The 19,976-nt window shown below is 36.0% G+C and overlaps 1 long non-coding RNA gene across 1 annotated transcript in view; it reads left to right on the forward strand.

Moving 5' to 3' along the window:
• The first annotated feature begins 2,148 nt into the window (after positions 1-2,148).
• The window catches only part of LOC137500978 (uncharacterized), a 54,750-nt gene continuing 36,922 nt past the window's right edge, over positions 2,149-19,976 (forward strand). Inside the window, exon 1 of the long non-coding RNA XR_011018305.1 lies at positions 2,149-2,265. This is a non-coding gene — a long non-coding RNA (uncharacterized lncRNA). The remainder of the gene's footprint in view (positions 2,266-19,976) is intronic.

Consider the following 19,976-nt stretch of genomic DNA (forward strand, 5'->3'; position numbering starts at 1 on the left):
GATTTTATTGGAGAGTTTTAACTTGGTGCAGTGCATTGACATGACATCTGTGGCACGCTGCACAACATACTAACATTTTAATGTTTTCAACATGTAATAAAAATAGGTCCAAACTTAGCAACATAGCATAGTTTAACAATACACTTTAATAAAGAAGTATGTCTCAATTAATTTTATTGCCATAATTTTTACAAATTTTATTAGGTTAAAGCAACAATATATCTTATTCTTAAAATTTACCTGTTTTTGAAGTGTCCTTTTCAGTGATGTTTGCAAAATAGAATCATGAAACATTCAGTTGAGTGGATTTATGTATAATTCAATCTATTACCTGAATGAAGTCAAATGAGTGGTTTTCATGATGATTTTAAAGGAGAATGACCAATGGCACACTAGAGAGTAAAAAGTAATGAACAAGACCTTAAGTGACACGCTAGTCAGAAAAGGTTTGCCATCCCTGGTTGTCCTGTAGTTAGGAGATTGCTCCATATCATTGTCTAAAACTTTTGAATCAGTAAGAGTCACTTCTATGGAAACTGTTAGGGAATTTGCTACAGGATTTAGAGGATTCCTAAGGACACCTCTTACACTATCATCCGGCTTTTCCTCAAGGGATTATGGAAAAAATGCCTTCAATAATCCTATTAATAAATCACTTTGCAAATACAGACTGAATCAGGAAAGACAAAACACAAACATAGAGGACACTTGAGACTAAGTTTCAACTTAAGCTGTAACATAGACTGGTGGCTGAATATGTATATAGTACACAAAAGCACCACACAAAATGGCCTGCAATGTCAATCCATGAATCAGTTACCACTGATCTGCATTTTGAGCTGTTGCTCATGCAGCAGATCTGTTGATTATCTTAGTCTTTCCTTAGACAATTTGAAAGAAGTTATCAATTTATTAAACATCTCCATTGATAAATTATTCCAGTACCAAAATCCTCTTCCTATAAACAAATTAATCATGAAAAAAGTGACATTTGACAGAAATTGAGCTGAAAAAATGCTGCAATTGGCTGAAATTAATCCATTAAATGTCACTTCCAAAATTCAACACTTGCTTCATTATCACCTGCAGAAAAGTAGAGTCTCCTGAATATTTAGACCAATGGCCTGATATGAAACTCCCTTCGAGAGGTTCTCTACTAAGCACTCCTAGGTTTTTCACTATCCAAGGCATGCAAAAAAACCAATAAAGAAGGTGTGCTTCAGTAAATGTTTGTAGCATTTTGGAGCAAGTGAGCAAGGTGCTAAAAACAAGAGAGCATTTTCCTTTCCACGCAGTGCATTTTACTCTTTCAATGCTCGGTGATGGAACATACAGAAGTCAAACCTTTCTTAAGAATATAACTTTTCTCATTCCAGACAAAGATGTTTATGTTACAATAGTTTTTTTTAAGACTTTGATTTTAAGTTTAGCATGGTGAAATGGAAAGTTTGTTTTTCGGTGTTGATATAGTTTAAATAACCTCTATGTTTGTTGAGCACAATATACATGTTTATAAAACAGTAATACATAGCCATGCTTCTAGCTGATGCAGTATTATGTACTGACAAATTTTTGTATACACCTGGGTCCATAATTTGGTTTAATGCAGCTCTCCATGGCACTATCCTTTGCTGCCATCTTCTTTTTGACATACCTACTTAGAGCATCCTACACATATTCTGGTCTGTTATATTTTCCTACCATCCTTATGCCCGTCACTTCCCTTCTAAACTAACTGAACATATCCCATCCTCTCAGGATGTGTTCTAGCAATCTTTGTATTCTTAGGAACAATTTTTCTTACATCAAAAAATTTCAGATAATACCACACGTTTCAAAGATTTCAGTTCTGTTTTACTCAGCACTAATTATAATTCATGTTTCACTTTCATACAGAAACAAAATAATATTTTTTAATCTGTTAAACTCAAATATTTATAAAATACTGCTATGAGCTCAATTCATCTTTGTACATGCATGCAGATAACTGGTTTGTTACTCCTACATCTGCTCAGGTGTTGCGAGAGATACAGAGACAATAGATGACTTTGTTGCTTTGTGGACCATTCAGAGTTTGTATGATCTGAACAGTTATAATAATAATAAAGAGATATATTTTTCTCACTCCTTTTTCAGTGGAAAGTCTATGGAAGTAATTTACAATCCCAGAACCTTCCAACTACTTTATTGGCAGCTTGAAATGGACTTGATATAGAGATCAAAGAAGAGCCAGTTTGGCATGAAGGGAGAGCAAATGATTCACTTGTAAGTATATTTCCAGATAACTTTATTGTGATTAGAATTTGACCGTTAGCTGTGAAGTAAGTTTGGTTGGTTACTGCACTATAGCTCTCATCAAGGGAAACATCCCAATGAAGGCCAAGATTCAATTAAAGTTTTGTAGATGTAGTGAGGTTTTTATCCTTTAATTTTGCTCTATTTGTTGCTACACTCACCACAATATGTACTAAACTTCTGAGTGGTGAATCTTGCAGTGCGGTGGCTCCTGACAGGAAGAATGTCAGTCTAAGTGGTTCAAATGGTAGAGCAATGGCCTTCTGAATTCCTGGTTAAGTTCAGTGGTATTTAAAGATGCTGAAATATCCCAGTGCATGGCGGTAGTAATACTGGCATGTATATGAACTCCTGCATGACAAAATTCTGGTACCTCAGTGTCTTGGGAAACCTTAAACATTGGCCGAGGGACTTTAAATGATTAACTGTGACTTGTGAGCAATAATGTATTTCAGAGATTGTTGACTGCTACTTTATTGATGTGGTATTACCCAGTAGTTGCTAAAGGCTAAGATTCTGCAATTAATTCTCACTGTCTTCAGAAGAAATGTTTGCTGTAAGAGTTCGAAAGTACAAGCACTCAGAAGAGAGTGATGTCTAATATATCTGACATATATAGTGGGCCCCTGTTCAACAACTCTATGTTTGATATTTCTTACAGTGTTACTGTGCAGTTGATTAGGATGATAACAGATTCCACACCATTTCATACTGTCCTACCCTCTTCTTTTCTGAGTAACTCTAATATGTGTTCCATATACAAATCTTATACTAGACTTAATTCCACAACCAACTACAGAAGACCTGTTTATCTTACAATGTGTCCTACTAAGCTAATAAAATAACAGTAAGATTACTGTGTTACCATGCCTTCTTTTGTTTAATATTCTAAGGCATGGCAATACCTTCAAAGTTCGTAGTAGAAATGAAGGAGGCCAAAGATTTTGCTGAATGTCTGATTCCCAGAATTATATTAAGCGTAAGGAATTTCATGTTTTTACTCGTATTGAACTGAGATCACAATTAAATAAACATATAGTAGGTTCCACCTTTTCAATACATTTACAATGTTGTTATCTGATGTTTACAACATTATTTATTACAAATTACAGGACATGTTTCTGTGTACAATTTTTAACACCATCTTCAGCTGCATGAAAAGGGTATAGAAACTTGGCGGTCAAAACAATGAACAGCATATTATCATACTTAACTCCTTATTTACAAGCAATAGAATGTTGTTATAATTAAATTAACATCTTATTATGCTAGGTTAAAACTAATTTGTCACTGGGCGAGTTGGCCGTGCGCGTAGAGGCGCGCGGCTGTGAGCTTGCATCCGGGAGATAGTAGGTTTGAATCCCACTATTGGCAGCCCTGAAAATGGTTTTCCGTGGTTTCCCATTTTCACACCAGGCAAATGCTGGGGCTGTACCTTAATTAAGGCCACGGCCGCTTCCTTCCAACTCCTAGGCCTTTCCTATCCCATCGCCGCCATAAGACCTATCTGTGTCGGTGCGACATAAAGCCCCTAGCAAAAATAAAAACTAATTTGTGTGACAAGGAGATTCTTGGAGGTCAAAATATAAACTTCTTCATTTGGTATATGGATGGTCTTCGGTTCATTAATGTCTATAATATTATACACTCGTAATATTGGTTACACATGCGATCCTAAATCAGAGGATTGAAGTTGAATACAGTCCGTTTGACATTAAGATATTCATTTTTTGTATATGTTATTTTGTTGATTTAAAAGTTCGTTGTATATAGAAGAATTATTGAAGCTGAGCCTTCGTCTTTTGTTGAGTAAAAACGTAGTATTTTTGATGCTGTATATGTGGTGGTTGAACTGTGATATTAATTTGCCCTATATTTGTTAAGTGGGCTACGATTCTCAGTTCAATAGGCACCTGCAATGATGAAACCCTATGTTAAAGGAAAGCGAGAAAATTGATAGAGAAACTGATTGAATTATTGAAACCCTTGACTCACCTCTAAAGCTGTATACCTCGCTTGATGGCTACAGCACAACGAGTGTGTCTGCTTGTGTCTTGTACTGTGTGATGAAGCATTAGGGAAGGAGAAGTAGGGGCGGTAAAGGGGGTGTTTCCAGAACATTGGCTGTTCAGGAGGAAGTCCGGGGGACGTTGTGGACATACACTGTATTACGCAAAGTTGTTACGTAGAGTACGGAAGACGTTTGAATTTTCTGGAATTTTTAAGTTGTTGAATCAGACAATCAAATAATATCTTAGGTTTTTCCGAGATTTCGTTCAGATTAAGGTTGGCGTTATAATATTGATCTAGATGTATTAAACATGCTTTCATAATGTCAAGTCTCTGTCCTTTAGCCAGTGTTTCCATGATCTCAAGGTCTTCATTTATATCTGTAAATTTTTGTTTATACTCATGGATATGCTGGCCTACCGCTGAGAATCTATGATATTTCAGAGCGTTGAGGTGTTCGTGATATCTGACATTAAATCTACGCCCAGTTTGCCCTATGTATCCGCTTTCACAGTCTCTACATTCGAATGTATATACGCCTGATTTAGACTAGGGGTTGACTTTGTTAACAATTGAAGCATTATGTAGAACTGTTGCACTTCTATTATCTGTCTTAAATGAAATCCTAATGTTATGTTTTTTGAAAATATTTGTGATTCTATACACGTCTTTATTATATGTGAAAGTTGTGATTTCCTTTGCTTCTGTTCTCTCTTTCATTAGGTAGTATGAGGGCGGTATTTGAATTTGCTTATTATTCGTTCTATAATATTTCCTTTAAAACCGTTAGCTTTAGCCATAGCTCGAATGATGTTGAATTCCTTGTCCAAATTTTGTTTGGACATTGGAATGCTAAAAGCGCGATTCACTAAGCTGTTATAGGTTGCGGATTTCTGAGTTAAGGGGTGGATTGAATCATTTCTTATTGTAACTGAAGTTTGTGTGGGTTTTCTGTAAATACTAAAAGAAAATGAAGATGCGTGTCTATTAATTTTTAGGTCCAGATAATTAATAGATTTTTCCATTTCAGATTCTAAAGTAAATTTTATATCTGTATCTGTAGTGTTAAGATTATTCAGTGTTGTAGAGGCGTTGATTATGCGTTCATCTAGGATAACAAATACATTGTCTACAAACCTAGACCAGAATAGAACATTCTTGAATTTTTCATTATTAATTATTTGTGTGTCCTCTAAATAATGTATATAAATTTTGGCCAAAATTCCTGAGGCTGGAGACCCCATTGCAAGGCCATTCTGTTTATATATAACTTGGCCGAAAATAAAATAGTTGTTATTGATCAGCAATTTTAACATATGAATAGTAACACAGTAAGGTTTCCACCTATTCAGTACTAATATGTATTTACAATGTTATAAATTACATGGAACTAGTTTCGACCTGCCTAGGGATCATCATCAGCCATATTAAAGCATACATAAGTATTTTGTCGAATCCTAAAAACATGTTATTTTTAACTGTAATAATCGTATGGATTTTATAATTTATAAAGTGAAGTTTGGTAATGAGATGAGAAATGTTAGTATGGTACAGGTGAGTAGTAAATAATAATATATATACAAACAAGTTTGGAACAAAGTACTAGTGGGGTGCTTAGAGTTGTAAAATATTACCTCGTGGATGTCAGTAGTCCTCGTACTAAAGAAACAATGTAAAATAACACATATAAACATATATACAAGTATGTACAAAGTCTGGAGAGTAAAGAGTGATACTCTTTTAATGTTGAGTTGGCTTAACACTGATCACTTAAGCGGAGAAATTAGGTATTTGGTGTATTAAAGCTGTGTTGGTCGGCTGCGTTGTTGATTGTTGGACGTGAAGTTGTTTTTGAATTTCTGGTTGAGAAGAAGGTGGAAACTGCGCGTGGATATATTGATTCTCAGTTCTTAGCGGAAACCAAATTGGACCTGTTTAAATGGAGAAAGTCAGTAAAAACAAAAATGGAGATAGGAAAAGGTTAACATAAAGTGAAAGGACGCTTACCTCGCGCTGCGGTGTGTGTAGTATAGCTGATGGTGTGCGATTGGTGGCGGGGAGAGAAGTGTGGGCAGAGAGGAGGGCAGGCGCGTGCCATGAATTCATCGATTTCTAGCTTGCTTAAGCGGCTGTATATTTTCAGATTATTGGCAATGAGGGGAAGCAATTTATTTGTTTTGATGTTAGGGAACATATTTACTATATTGAAAGAATGGATAGTGTGGTAATCCTGTAATCAGAATTTAATTAATTCGTTAGTGAAATCTATGGAATTCTTTATGGAATTATTTGCCATGAATCTGTAATGTTGTTTAAGGAATTTTTGTTTATACTGTGCTAATTTGTAAAGGGGGCTAGGTCTATAATTAATAATTGGCCTAATGGGGACACCGGCCTTGTGGATTTTTGGCATCGCTTTAGCGGTAGGAAGGCCAGGGTTCATGCTAATTAATTTCTGCTTTTCGTATTCGTTAAAGAGGAAGGAAGATGTTTTCAATGTTTGTTTCAATTCCTTCTGTAAAGACTGAGTAGGGCCTTTCTTAGTAATAGAGAAAGAGTCATCCTTGAAGAAGTTTTTTTTGTTTTTTGGATGTAATTATCTTTATGCATAAGAACGGTTACATTGCCCTTATCAGCCTTAGTGACAATAAGCTCTTCGTTTTTTCTTTTCTTTTTAATGTCCAGTATTTGTTTCCTATCCTTGAAATAATCTTTGGGGATGACTATATTATTATTATTATTATTATTATTATTATTATTATTATTATTATTATTATTAGCGTATTCTCCCAGTAATGGAAGACGTTAAGCAAACAACTCAATCAAGCTTCTTTGGGTTCTTCTTGTTCTTCCAATAGGCTTTCATTCTCTCTGAGAAGGCTTGTTTACGTTCTTCTGACCATTTCGGTCTGCACTGTTCTTGCTTTGGTTGCTCTGATGTAACTTCCCACTTGTTGACTTTGTGTCTGAAGGTGTCTCTTTCTAAAATGTCTGTTGTACATATGTTTGCGTTTTTGAGGTCCTTTCGAAGTTCGTCCAGCCAAGGTGTTAAATTCTTAAGTGAGCTAACATAATTTAATATTCTTTTTGACAGTCGATTTTCTGGTAATCTTGTGAGGTGTCCAAAGAATTTCATTCGTCTTTTCTTAATGTCAATTTCAATGTTTGAATCTTTTTCTCTTGTTTTGATTGATTGTAGCCTGTAACCATCTTGGGTATATCTTGCTCCTAGAATTTTCCTGATAATCTTCCTCTCTTGCTTTTTTATTTCTTCTAATTCTTGTTTACTGTTAAGTGACAATGTTTTACTTGCGTAAAGGACTGTTAGTTTATGACTGTGTTGTAATGCCGAATTTTTGTCTGTCTTGACATGCGTTTTTTCTTGTAGATGTCTTGAACTAACCTTAATGCCTTCTTGACTTTTTGGAGACGGTTTTGCTGTGAGATCTTCTCAAGGCCTGTCGGTTCGATGAATTCTCCGAGGTATTTAAAATACGAGACCCGGTCGATTTTACCGTATTTTGTTCTCAGGCTCGTGATATCTGTCTTTGAACAGAAGAATTTAGTTTTCTCAAATGAAATCTGTAGTCCCACTTTTTCTGCAGATTCCTTAAGTATCTCAAGCTGCTTGATGGCAGTCTCCTCATCCTCTGTTAAAATTGCCAGATCGTCCGCAAATGTGAGGTATGGTACGTAGAGGTTGTTTTTGGGAAAGCCAATCTGATCGGTTTCCAAGATTCACGTTTCTTGAGTTCCTTCTCCCATTCTTCCAGAACCTTGTCTAGGATGACGTTGAACAGAATAGGAGAGAGTCCATCACCTTGTCTCACTCCTGTTTGAATGTCGAAGGGTTCTGAAATTTCTCCCATAAATTTCACTTTAGATTTTGTGCCCGTTAGTGTTTGTTTTATGAGTTCTAAGGTTTTGGGATCTAGTCCTCTCTCCTGTAGAATTTGGAATAGTGAGGGTCTGTCTATCGAATCATATGCCTTTTTGAAATCTACAAATGTGCACAGTGTAGGTTTTTGTTTGAGGGCTCGTAGTTTAAGTATGGTTTTGAGGTTGAAAATTTGTTCTGGGCATGACCTGTTTGGTCTGAATCCTGCTTGAAATTCTGATAATTTGGGTTCTAATTGTTGTTGTGTTCTATGCAAGAGACAGGATGATAGTATTTTGTATGTGACTGATACAAGTGAGATTCCTCTGTAATTGTTTATGCCTAACTTGCTGCCTTTTTTATGTAGAGGATGGATTAGAGCAATCTTCCAGTCATCCGGGAGCTTTTCGGTTTGCCAAATGTTTTGGATTATTTGTGTAATTTCTCTGAGTGAATTTGGGCCTAAATTTTTCAGAAGTTCAGCTACAATTCCGTCTTCCCCTGATGCTTTGTTGTCTTTAAATTTCTTGATATGTGAATAAATTTCTTCCTGAGTTGGTGGTGACGAATTTTCCGGTATGATTTCTGGCTGTACTTTTGGGAATCTCTTTTTGGGTTCTAGACAACTTAAAAGCTGTGAAAAATATGTAGCTAATTCTTAGCAGTTTTCCTTATTTGTCAAGGCTAGTTTACCATCTTGCTTCCGAAAGCAAAGGTTCTGTGGGGAATATCCTTTAATTTGGTTCGCAAAGGTCTTGTAGAAATCGTGTGTGTTGTAATTTTTGAAGTTGTCTTCAATTGACTTCAGTTGGTCATTGACGTATTTCCGTTTATTTTTTCTTAAAATCTTGGATACATGCTTGCGAACTTCGAAGAATTTCTTATGTGTTTCTTCTGATTTGTTACAATTGTAGTTTTGAAATGCCTTTTTCGTTTCTTCTAGTGCGGTCTCACATTCTTGATTCCACCAAGGATGTTGTGGTTTCTTGCGAAGAGGGATTAGGTCCTTCGCAGTTTCAATGATTTTAGTCTGGAAATTCTCCCAGCTCTCTGCAGGTTGTTTTTCACATTCTTCTGAAATTTTGTAGTCCTTGATTTTGTGTAGATCAAATTTTGGAATCACCAATGTTTTCCTGTTGAATTTCCCTTTGGGTGTGAATTTAATTTTGATTCTGCTTAAATAATGATCTGAATCGATGTTAGCACTTCTGCGCACTTGCACATCGTGAATTTCCTTTTGGTAATCATATGATATTGCCACATGATCAATCTGAAATTCTCCTAAATGATGGATGGGTGATCGCCAAGTTTTTTGCTTTTTGGGATTCTTCCGGAGTGATGTTGACATAATTTTGAGGTTATTTTGTTGGCATAACTCAATGAGGCATGTGCCATTTTTATTGGTGAATCTGTGGGCTGGATAGTCTCCCACTGTCCTCCTGTATTTGTATTCCCTGCCAAGCTGTGCATTGAAATCACCGAGTAGAATTTTCACATCATTTTTAGGGATTTTGGCCATTTCTGTTTCAAGTTCTTCCCAGAATCTTTCTGTTTTTTCAGGCTCCTTTTTATTGTCTCCATTTGTTGGTGCATGCACATTAATAAAGGTGTATTTTTTGTTTGTATGCCTGATTCTTAAGGTCATAAGCCTATTGTTGATGGGTTTCACCTCTATTACTGAATCCAAAACTTTTTTGTCTACACAGAATTCCATTTCTAACAATGCTGCTCCTTTACCAATTTTCTTGTTTGTTCCACTTTTGAAGATCCTATAATTATTGTAATCCATCGTTTCTGAATCGGTGAAGCGTGTTTCTTGTAGGGCCAGAATTTGGATTTTCTGCTTTGTAAGTTCTGTTGTGAGATTGTGCAGTTTTCCTGTTTGAATCAGTGTCTGAATGTTGAATGTGCCAATGAAAGTGTGAGTCTTTTGTGGAAGTTTATCAGAGCACTCTGACTTGCTCTCTCGTATTCGCCCAAGCTCCCCAGAATCCGAATGCTTGGTTGCCACTTTAGAGTGGGTGGATTGTCCACCTGGGGTAATTTTGTCTTTTCTTGTATGAGTCATGTCTGCTTGTAAACAATCTTCTAGCTTTCGCTAGTGGTGTAGAACCAGGGATTGTTAGTTCCTGGAGCATATTTACAGCCGCACCTCTGGTGATCAGACGCTGACCACTTGCCGCTTGCTACAAGTCAGATGCGAAGTGGATTTGATTAGGTTCTTCCGCCCTCACTGCCATTGGGATATGTCCTCTTCTGCCGTCGAGGCCGTTGACCATTTCTCTGTTCACCTCAGTTGATCCGCGGGTGCTTATTTGGCTAAGCCTTATTCACACCTGTCCTGCATATGTACAGGAGCTTCCCCTATCAGCCATATGGGACGCGCCGTGTCGGGGTTGAGGGCCTTACATGACAGGTTATAACTAGGGTAAGAAAATGTAATCTCGAGATTTTAATCCCAATTAGATATTGATACTGAAGCTCATAGATTAAAATCACAAAAGCTTGATATAAATTGTTGTCCATAACACTTAAGACTCCCCTTATTAGGCTTTTTGGTGATAATCAGTAGATGCAAGCACAGGAAAATAAGACAATCGAAATGACTTTCATACACCTGACGATACATAGCACCACACTCGAAAGCGAGAAGTCGCTGATAATCAGTCAAGCCAACTTCGTATATCGGTGTTTAGCTCCGGGTAGCTACCTAGCGCTTGCGCGGAGGTGGTTGCACGCAAGCCAAAGTACCAGCCGATTTACACCCCCAGGTAGTTTACCTCCCGGGCAGCTGCCAGCCACTTTACCAGCACATGGTAGAACCGGCCCTTAATTGTTTTAAATTATTCCCCACTGTAAAATAGAACATTTGATCATGTGCATATGTATATTCACATGCATTGAGGTAATTTTTCTTTTTTTGTAAGTAGTGAAGTAAGTCCTGACACGCACAATTGTGAGGGTGCTTTTTTTCAGATGTTAATTTTTATTTTGTAGAATAAACTAAAAATATATGTATTTAAGAGCATTTTGGTCAGTTTTTGATGTACAAACAAAAATTCACACCGCCAGTTTTCTTTCAGGTCTGAAAGGGCTATGGAGTTAAGTAGGATAATATGCTGTTCATTGTTTTGACCGCCAAGTTTCTATACACTTTTCATGCAGCTGATGATGGTGTTAAAAATTGTACACCGAAACATGTCCTGTAATTTGTAATAAATAATGTTGTAAACATTCGATAACAGCATTGTAAATGTATTGGAAAGGTGGAACCTACTATATGGTTATTTAATTGTGATCCCAGAAGTATAGTCACATTTCACTGAATGGGAGAATTAACCTTCACACTATCTAGTTATTGGGCAAGGGATACCCTGCTGCTAAAATTGAATAAGAATGAGGCTTCCTAAATGATAATGTGAACAGTGCATTCTCAAGAACAAAGGTATACAGATCCTTCCATTTAACAGAGATCACTGGGACAGGTCCATCATTTTCAAATGTTGCAACTGTTGTCATCTCCACAACTGAATGAGAATTCTGTCAATTTCGTATTCCAGTGTGATGGAACGTTCTCTGACTGGTGCACAAAAAAGTGTTGCTACCTAGATTAAGACTCTCAGACTACCAGATTGGATGCAGTGCTGTGGATGACTCTGTGTATATAGATTCTTTCAAGGTTGCAAACATTATTACTAGTGATTCATCCACATAGGGACGTACTAAAGACATCTTTATTTATCATGACTGGGTAACTATTGTCATAAGAATATTGTCCTTACCTGCTGCCTGAACACCTTCACCTATGTATCCAACTGTGTAGAGCACGAAAGCAAGTGGCAAAAATCCCACCAAAGATATCTGTTGAACACCATACAGGACCATAAGGTAATGACTGTTGAATATCAAAATTAAGAGTCCATGTCCCAGAATTTAGCCAATCAAGGAATAACAAGAAACCAAATCATCAATCATATATGCATCTATATTTCCCATGACCAACCCCTTAACTGGAATAAGTAGTAATAATTTACTTTTTTCCAAATAAAAGAAGATAAATTGATGGATACCATAATGGTGAACATGATGAGAGATATCATGACTTTGGTAGCTTACAGTGTTATAGCTGAATGTACCTAAGCAGTCCCTATCAATAATTCATTCAAAAAGAGTGACCTAAATGATACTAGCAGTAAGATTCACAAAACAAAAAATATACTGTAAGTTTACTTCAATCATGGTGGACCTTGACCTTCCAAGCAATCTGTCCCGAGGTCTGCAGATTATGAGATGATGCACGTTCAGCTCTTGGTTGATATACTTTGCCTTCTAGGCTGAGGGCCATATCTTCCCATCAGCTCTGGAGTTGTTCTCACATAGGCTGTGTGGATCTCAAACTAACTCTTCGATTCAGGTAAAAATAATACCTGAACTGGCTACAAAACAAACCAGGGGTATCTAGCTAAAAAGAAGGTTCTTTTCCCCAGGAGCAAAGAACTCGTTGAGATTTTTTTGATGAGGATAGTAAAAACTTACAAATTGATATTCTGAACTCTCTCACTAACGGTAACCATCAAAAGGCTTTGAGAAAGCCCATAAACTCATTTTCTGGTGGTGTCATGAGTATTAGTAATGTATGACCACACCACAGCTAGAGCACTATGCATTTCCTAAATTGCATTATATGTGAAACTATCAACTGTCAGCTCGCTGGGCAGAGAACAGTCACGTCAGAAGAGAGCAAATGAGAAAATGGTGTGATGTCAATGTCCTAAAGTAACCAATTACAGTACCCACAAGTTTCTGTATCAATGAATGATCTCCAGAATTGCATCGGTGCTGTTCTGAAGGTCATCAACACAAACATGTTAATTTGTGTATCAGACTGACTAGACTACTGCCTAGATTTTTGCTGTATGATAAAAGGAAGAAACATTGTTTACCTGTTGTGCCTTTTAAAACTTGGAGAGATTACATTTCTTATTATGTACTGTACCAGGAACTGCTTACGGCCTGGAACGTTATAGAATATCAAGTTCTGCAATGGCACGGCCCTGGCGTGCATTTTGTCTGCAAGGAACAGCAACAGCATGGCGCGCAAATGCATTTAGCGAGCAAACTATGTCACAAGCTCCACTCTGGAAGTTGACATCGAAGTGAAGTACCAATCACGTGCACAACACATGGTGATATGCAAACTTCTAGAACATATTCAACTAACTTTTTATCACAATGAGTAATAATAATAATAACTTAAATGTTTCCACCTTTTCAATACAATATATTCACAAAATTACAAAATTATACGGTACTAGTTTCGACCCATCTAGGGGTCATCATCAGCCGTATTGGAGCAAAGATCATTTGTGGCGAAATCCTAAGACAATATTATTTTAAAGAATAACAAGTGAAATGAGATGTTATGGTAATAGTTAATAATACAAGGAATATACATAATAAGAGGTTTTTAACAAAGAATAAAGTATAAATGGGGTGTTGTAAAAATTATAATCATGGAAATCAGTAAGTTCTTGTATTGAAATGAAATATGGCTTAGGAAGAGGGCTTAAGGTGGGGCTGAAGGGTGCGGGAGAAAGTGTAATTGTCTTGGAAAAGTACCTTTGATTAAATTTAGTATTTATCTATTTATCACTTTCCTCAGAAACAATAATGCAGCCAACCTAAACTCAATCCTAAATTTAATCAAAGGTACTTTTCCAAGACAATTACACTTTCTCCCGCACCCTTCAGCCCCACCTTAAGCCCTCTTCCTAAGCCATATTTCATTTCAATACAAGAACTTACTGATTTCCATGATTATAATTTTTACAACACCCCATTTATACTTTATTCTTTGTTAAAAACCTCTTATTATGTATATTCCTTGTATTATTAACTATTACCATAACATCTCATTTCACTTGTTATTCTTTAAAATAATATTGTCTTAGGATTTCGCCACAAATGATCTTTGCTCCAATACGGCTGATGATGACCCCTAGATGGGTCGAAACTAGTACCGTATAATTTTGTAATTTTGTGAATATATTGTATTGAAAAGGTGGAAACATTTAAGTTATTATTATTATTATTACTTATATATTGTTCAATACGGACCAAAAACATGAAATTCATAACCATCAATTATCACAATGAGATATAAATTATTGAAATATATCTGCTTGTAGCCCATTATTTAAAAGCCAACATGGTCATATTTTGTAAAAATCAGCCTAGGGACTTGCAAATAATTCCACTATAAAGAAATTCAGTTCTGCCAAGAGGGGAGGAAGTCAAACCTGGGAGAATCATATAAAAGAGCCGGGATTTTCTGAGTAGAAAACAGTTCTCAACTCACAGCCAAAGGTCATACATGCTGTCGTATGCGAATGTGTACGCCGAGACTCGAACTCATTCATCGCAGTGTACAACTATATGGTAACTATCTTCAACGAACTTATAATACGAGTGTTCGTCTTGAACTTAGAAACTTTCAATCACTACAATACTATAGGTTTGTGAATTGTAATCACACATGTAGAATAACACTAAGTCCATGGAGAATAAGTAGTTTTTTACAAGATTTCAACAACAATATTGGCTCTAATTTCTTTAACATAAGTTTGACATTTATAGAAGAAAAGTGTTATAAGTCATATTATCAGCCCATTGGTAATATTGAAAGTGCACACAGATTTTCAAAATCTAATGATGAATAGTTTAGTTGACTTGGCCAATGTGTACTGTATATAAAGGATTGAACATTTTCAGGTGGCTGAATGGTGCACATCGAGATGTTTGGTTCAGAGGGTTCTTGATTTAAGTCCTGGTAGGATATGGGATTTTAATAGAGAATCGTTATTTCCTTTGATTTGGGGACTGGTTATTTGTGTTTGTCTTATGTTCTCTGTTTCATATATGCTACAAACAAATTGCACTATGAACCAGCACAGAAAGTCATCCCTTCTAAAGGAAGAGCATCGGGCTGTAAGACAGTGAAATCCGTGTGTACAACAATGTTCACCCCATCGGGATATGAGAAAAGTAATATAAGAAAGATAATATATGTCTGAAATCTATTTATTTTTTTGTATATGCAGCTGTATACCTTTCCACGTATCACAGTAAATTTTTTGCAGTTTTGCACATAACACTGACTTGCCTCCCTAACTTTTAAACACACCAGAGGGTAGCCTTTTGATATTATAGTGACATGAGCCTCCTAAGTCAAAGTTGTCATAGAAGAATACTGCTGTGCATATCTACAGAATGTGAGCTTTTGAGATAAGTGTACATCCTGGGTTTGGAGTTGGTATCAGTTATTCAGAGCAAGTTTAATATATCTACATCCCAACTCAAGATGTTAGCTTTATTTTTGGTGTGTTGCAGAATCATTGTTAATGACAAATTAAAACAGGTGAAATGGGATATTTGCATTTCCTTGGGTTAACCATGTATGTGCCAGAATATGTGGTAAGTTTACTGGGAAAATTACAGATTCACCTAAAGCACGTGATAGGTAACACAGCTCAAAATTTAAAAAGCAGTTATCTCATTTGTTGTTGTATCTTCGAAATAAAGATGGCGGTGAATATGAATGTTGGTGAATTATATCACTCGGCTGAAAGTCAAGTGAAATTAATCAATGATATTTTAAAAACTGACAAACATACAAATAAAAACTGGTGTGATGAGGTATTAGCTTCTGTTAATGTGATCAGGCAGACTTTTGATGCCTTCAATGAACAGTTAATGATCTTGATGAATGTATCTCTTAATCCAGGTAAGTAACCTGTTCATTATTCGGATGCAGTACAGTCTAAGAAACTTCCAATTACCTCAACTAAACATGTAGTCATGGTTTCTCGTAAAAATGATGAAACAGTGAGAGACTCTGAATAAACTTTTAAAATTTTACAAACATTTCTAAATTCAAGGGTTCAGAAAGTCAAAGTAGGAAATTATATATCACAGGAAGAGAAAGTTTGGAAGGGAATTGCACAGGGTAGTATAATCGGTCCGTTACTTTTCTTAATATACGCAAATGATTTAGGGAACAATATAACATCGAAAATAAGATTGTATGCAGATGACATAATTGTTTATAGGGAAATAAATAACATTGAGGATTGCTCAAAATTACAAAGGGACATTGAGAGTATCCAAGAATGGGTTGAAGAAAATAATATGAAGGTTAATGGAGGCAAATCAACTGTTACAACATTTACAAACAGGAGCTTTAAAACTGAATTTGAATATACTTTGTATGAGGTAGTTATCCCTAAAGATGGCAAGTGCAAATACTTAGGTGTGAGATTTGAAAGTAATTTGCACTGGATGGGTCATGTTGATGACATTGTTGGGAAAGCATACAGATCGTTACATGTCATAATGAGGCTACTTAAAGGATGCAACAAAGAATTAAAAGAAAAAAGTTACTTAAGTATGGTTCGTCCATTATTGGAATATGCAAACAGTGTTTGGGATCCTCACCAAGAATACCTAATAAAAGAACTAGATGGTGTGCAGAGGAAAGCAGCAAGGTTTGTAACAGGGGATTTCAGGAGAAAGAGTAGTGTATCAGAAATGTTAAAGGAACTTGGGTGGGAACCTTTAAGTAAGAGAAGGGAGAAAACTAGACTTATAGGATTATATAGAGCCTATACAGGAGAAGCATGGAGAGATATCCGTGAGAGGCTTCAGTTGGAAAATAATTATATTGGTAGAACTGACCACAAGTACAAAATTAGAAGGAATTTTAGCAGAAGCGATTGGGGTAAATTTTCATTCATTGGGAAGGGCGTGAAGGAGTGGAACAGTTTACCAGGGGTAGTGTTTGATCCTTTTCCAAAATCTGTACAGATATTCAAGAAGAGAATAAACAACAACAGAGAAAATAAATGAAATGTTAGAGGGCATTCGACCAGTGTAGGATATTGTAAATAAAAAATGTGTGTAATTAAATTAATTCCATCCCCTGGTCTATGGAGTTTGGACAGCCCAAGTAGGGGACTGCCTGTAGGGGTGAAGTACAGTGGGGACTTTGAGGGCCCTGGGACCGCTACGCTAGCTGTGAAGGCCCTTCAGTAACTCTGAAAAGTGGTAGTAAAAGGAGCTCTGGTTAAGACGCAGCAGGTCGTTATGCTACTTATGTTCCAGAATGGGTAAAATATAAATATGTAAATAAATTCAATGTTAATTTTAATCTTATACCAGTTGTATATTATTATTAGAAGTAATTTCACATATTGTATATGAGTTGACTATGTTTGTAAGATATTATAAGTAGAATTTTGTAAACAATATAAATTTATTAAGGATGTTGTATGTGTTTAATAGAACAAATTATTAGCGTAAATTGTATAATATTGTATTCTAGGAAAATTTTCTTTGTCTCTTGTTAATTTAAAATTTAGTGCTTGACAATAATGTATTTTAGTGTACCATTTGCCACCAAGGTAGACACCTCATTTGCAAATAAAGAGATTTTGATTTGATTTTGATACCAAGTCCATGAAAGTTGGAGTAAATAGAGTTAAGAAAGTACGCAATAAAGGTGTGATCGTTGAACTACGAAGTGAAGATGAATGCAAGACTATGGTAAATACGATAGAAGCCAGCCTTCATCTAAAAATTACAATTCCATACAAGAAGAATCCTAGAGTAATAATTCATGGAATAGAGGTTAGTTTTCCCAAGAACAAGTTAGTAGAATCAATCATAGAGCAAAATCCAGCTGTGAAACTAGCTTTGGCAGATGCGAGTACTGAAATACAAAAGCGTTTCGCAAAGATATCTCGAGATGGCAGCACAAAGTACGCAGTTATAGAAGTTAGCCCTGCCATTTTTCGGGCTTTACAAAATTGTGACAAGTTGTATGTATGTTACACTGGGTGTAGCTTTAATGAATACATCTCCGTAATTCGTTGCTATAAGTGCTTAGGATTTGGTCATTTCTCCTCTAATTGTGATAAACCGCAGATCTGTTCGCACTGTTCTGAGGCACATAATGCCCATGAATGTTCAAAAATGAATACCGAATGCATAAATTTCAAGTCTCAAAACGAGAGAAACCGCACAAAATGTCAGTATGAATGTCTTAACATTCAACACCCAGCAACATCTGTAGAGTGTCCTATCTACAAGAAGGTACTTAATATAATCAGATCTAAAATTAATTATGGCTGAAATTATATCAACAAAATCTGCACAAGTCTCTCGTTCCAGCTCAGGAACTAATGTCCAATTTCGAGCTAAATGGCAGAACAATCTTATGCATACAAGAACCAAACGTCAGGTACAATAAAGTAATGAGATTTGGACAAGGCTTTCTTATTCATACATCAAGAAACACTACATCTTCAAAAACTTCATTTATGAAAATTGTTCAATTACCCATGACTGCTTTATTTACACAGATGGATCTCGCATACCAAGTACAGATGAATTGGACAGAGTTGGATGTGCCTTTGTTGTTCTTGAAAACGATTCTGAGGCATTCTCATCCCAGTACAAACTCTCTTCCACATGCTCTATTTTCCAGGCTGAACTGTGGGTGATCAAGTCTGTGATCGAATGGTGCAAATCTAACAATACGAAATCTCGGTTATTAAGTGATTTGCAAGCTGCGCTGAATGCGATAAATAATAAATATAATCTGAATCCAGTAGCTGTAGCTATTAGACCCACAGCTCAACAAAGTCCGCACATCTGTTTTGACTGGATTCACGGTCATTGTGGAATATCTGGAAACAAGAAAGCTGATCTACTGGTGAAAGCAGCGGCTACATCTAATTTGGAAATTTCTTATGACAAAACGTCACCTAGCTATGCTAAAAGAATCATAAAGAAGCACATAATCCATCAATGGAACAACATTTGGACTTCTTCCACTAGAGGCCAAGTTACCAGAGAAATATTCTTCCCTAAGATTTTCAACCGCCTACAAAGTAACGTGTTGGTACCAAGCTTTGAAATTACTCAATTTTTGAGTGGTCATGGCAAATTTGGTTACTATTTTCATCGATTCAGAATTAATCGTCCTGATGGCCACGTGTGTGTTTGTGGATCCTCACAAACGGTGGATCACCTACTGTTTGAATGTGCTGCATTTGAAAGAAGAAGGCATGACTTGAACTCTCATTTGAATTATTGCATCATTGCAGTATCAAAACCTCTGTATCATTTGTTTAAGAAGCTGTGCTGTTACAAATATTTTATTAACTTCATCCACTTCATTTTCTGTTGATTAGATACATGAATTCTTTTTCATTGTAAAATTGAAAATCTATTTTAACTACAACCCTAGTATACTATATAAAATAGGGTTCCAAACTGCTTTGGATATTCAATATTAATTATCTCATATGTTGAATTTGCCTATGACAGCAGAGTAGTGAGGAGTTATCTTGTTTAGGGTGAGCAGAATAACTATGAGTATTACCGTACATTTTTCCTGATGATATTTGGTGTGTTTTATATGTGATACAATAAAAATGTATCCCTAAACATTCAACCTGAAAGTTTTCTTCTCCTTAACCGAACCCTTTGGTACCAAGGATCGTCTTCATACAGAATTGTTTCCTAAATATTGGTGAAATATTGAAATTAACTATCAATCATCAGTCATCAATGATGTGAATTTAGCACTGTCACCCAGGTGGCAGATTCCCTATAAATTGTTTATGTACATTTTTCTTAAATGTTTTGAAGATATTTTAAATTTATCAAACATTTCCCTTGATAATGTATTCCAAACCTTTACTCCTCATGTTGAAAACAAATATTTACCCCA

The sequence above is a fragment of the Anabrus simplex genome, chromosome 5 (genome assembly GCF_040414725.1).
Source record: "Anabrus simplex isolate iqAnaSimp1 chromosome 5, ASM4041472v1, whole genome shotgun sequence".
Lineage (NCBI taxonomy): Eukaryota > Metazoa > Arthropoda > Insecta > Orthoptera > Tettigoniidae > Anabrus > Anabrus simplex.